Raw genomic sequence first — 2,536 nt, forward strand, 5'->3', positions numbered from 1 at the left:
TCATCTGCCTTCTTTCTGAACTAAGAATCCTGTATCTCTCTAAGTTTCACTTGCACTTTATTTTTGATGGAATTAAATTCTACTTTATTAGAGATGAATGAGCTACCCTGCTGAAAAATCCTTTGGATTTCTCATTTTTTATTAGGCAAGTTCTGAATTTCCCCATCATTTTCATCAAATCGATCTTGATGTTGGTGAGCGTTCTGGTCCAGAGGAGTAAATGAGGTGCTGTACATCGAATCTCTGAAAACTGTCCACTCTTTTTCTGCTCTACTGTTGGCAACTGTGTGTTAGCTCAGCTTTCCCTCCAAGTAAGCGATGAAGTGTTCATACTCAGAGAAACACTCTAATCTGTTGACATTAAGTCTTCTGGTAGTCATCTTGCATTGGGACTGAAACTTTGTTGAATGTTAACATTTAGCTTGGAAGGGATAAATCTATGATCGGTCCAGCATTATGTGCCACACATTCCCTTCATCACTCTCACAATCTGTCTCTTCTTACAATGACAGTGTATTAAATGCTAACGTTTGCTGTAAGTGTGCATCCATGAAATTTTACTGTATTTAGGAAAATGGAAGACAGTGTTGGTAATGAGAAGGTCATGAAACATACAAGTTTTCAGTAGTCACTGTTGCAGTTGCTTTTTCCAACTCCATTCCTCCCAAGGATTTCCTGCCATGTCTAATACTTACTCGGGCGTTAAAGTCACTCAGAATTATAAGCTTGTATTCCTTTGGCACATTGATGATGAGGGTCTCAAGGTCTTAAAATTTTTCTTTGGCTACTTCTAGTGAACACCAAATGGTGGACAACGCCAGTGCTGCAGGAGGTGCAGGAGGCCCCGGGGGCTCCGGAGTCAGAGGTCAGGGTGGCTTCCGTGGTGGCTTCGGCAGGGGGGGCTGAGGCCAAGGCTGGGGCCGTGGTCGAGGCCGAGGCCAGGGCCGCGGAGCCCGGGGAGGAAAGGCCAAAGACAAGGAGTGGGTTCCTGTCACTAAGCTGGGCTGCCTAGTCAAGGACATGAAGATCAAGTCTTTGGAAGAGATCTGTCTTTTCTCGCTCCCTATCAAGGAGTCTGAGATCATAGATTTCTTCCTGGGATCTTCATTGAAAGATGAGGTTCTGAAGATCATGCCTGTCAGAAACAAACTAGAGCTGGGCAATGTACTAGGTTCAAGGCTTTTGTGCCCATCGGTGACTACAATGGCCATGTTGGTCTGGGTGTCAAGTGCTCCAAGGAAGGGGCCACAGCTATTCATGGTGCTATCATTTTGGCCAAGCTGTCCATTGTTCCTATGAGACGTGGCTAGTGGGGGAAGAAGATTGGCAAGCCTCACACAGTGCCCTGCAAGGTCACTGGGCGATGTGGATCGGTTCTGGTGCGCCTGATCCCTGCTCCTAGAGGTAATGGCATTGTCTCAGCTCCTGTGCCTAAGAAGCTCCTGATGATGGCTGGAATTGATGACTGCTATGCTTCTGCAAGAGGCTGTACTGCCACTCCAGGCAACTTTGCTAAAGCTACTTTTGATGCCATCTCCAAAACATACAGCAATCTAACCCCAGACCTGTGGAGGGAGACTGTTCACTAAGTCTCCCTATCAGGAATTCACTGACCATCTTGTGAAGACTCACACTAGAGTGTCTGTCCAGAGGACCGAAGCAGCTGCTGTGGAAACTACATAGATGTTTTTTATAAACAAATAAATTGAAGTGTGCCTGCTAAAAAAAATTTTTTTTTCTTTGACCTCATCAGAGTTTGTCATGGTGGGAGCATACTCACTGATGATGGTGGTGTGGTGCTTTTCTGGAAGTGACAATCACATTGTCATGAGTCTGCCTTTCACTCATTCTGGTAGGCATACAAGCTTGTTGATTTGATTAGTTTTGATTACAAAACTTATACCAGCTTCTTGGTACTCCCTATCACTGCAGCCACTCCAGAAAAACATCTATCCAGCTCTGACTTTAGTGAGCTGACCTTTATTTGCTAGCCTTGTTTCACTCAGAGCTATTATTTGGAAGTGATATCTGTTGAGTTCTCTTTCAACAAGAGCTGTTCATCTTTCAGGTCTTTTCAATTTTATCTTGTCCATAAGTGTGCATATATTCTATGTACCAATGGTGAGTGGAATCATCTTTGCAAAAGTTTTTGTACATCTTTTTGTGTTTCAACCACAACATAGGATTCCTGCCCACTGCAGCAAGCAGGCCAGATTTGGGTGAAGCAGACAACTTCTAAGCACTCCACACCACCTGCTTCAGCTGCCTTCTTGGTCATTGGAACAAATTGTTCTCATCCACCCATTCTTCCAGGGGATTTCTTCACACATTTGGGATAGATACTCCTTGGTCATCCTTAACCTGACTTAGCCTTTCTGCTATAATGGTTTACTAGGGTGGCTTCTGCACATGCTACAGCTTCTTGGAGCCGCAAATGAGAGTTGAGTAATTTAGGTAGACACCAAAGGCGGAAAGCATCTCTGAAAAGAGCTTAGAAGCCCTCACACCAGAGGTACTAGTCTTCCCTGAACACCCT

At 44.6% G+C, this 2,536-nt stretch overlaps 1 pseudogene; it reads left to right on the forward strand.

Annotated features, from left to right (window-relative positions):
• Positions 1–574: 574 nt before the first annotated feature.
• On the forward strand, positions 575–1,683 carry LOC118844343 (annotated as a pseudogene).
• The last annotated feature ends 853 nt before the right edge of the window (positions 1,684–2,536 follow it).

This window comes from Trichosurus vulpecula, chromosome 3, assembly GCF_011100635.1.
Source record: "Trichosurus vulpecula isolate mTriVul1 chromosome 3, mTriVul1.pri, whole genome shotgun sequence".
Classification (NCBI taxonomy): domain Eukaryota; kingdom Metazoa; phylum Chordata; class Mammalia; order Diprotodontia; family Phalangeridae; genus Trichosurus; species Trichosurus vulpecula.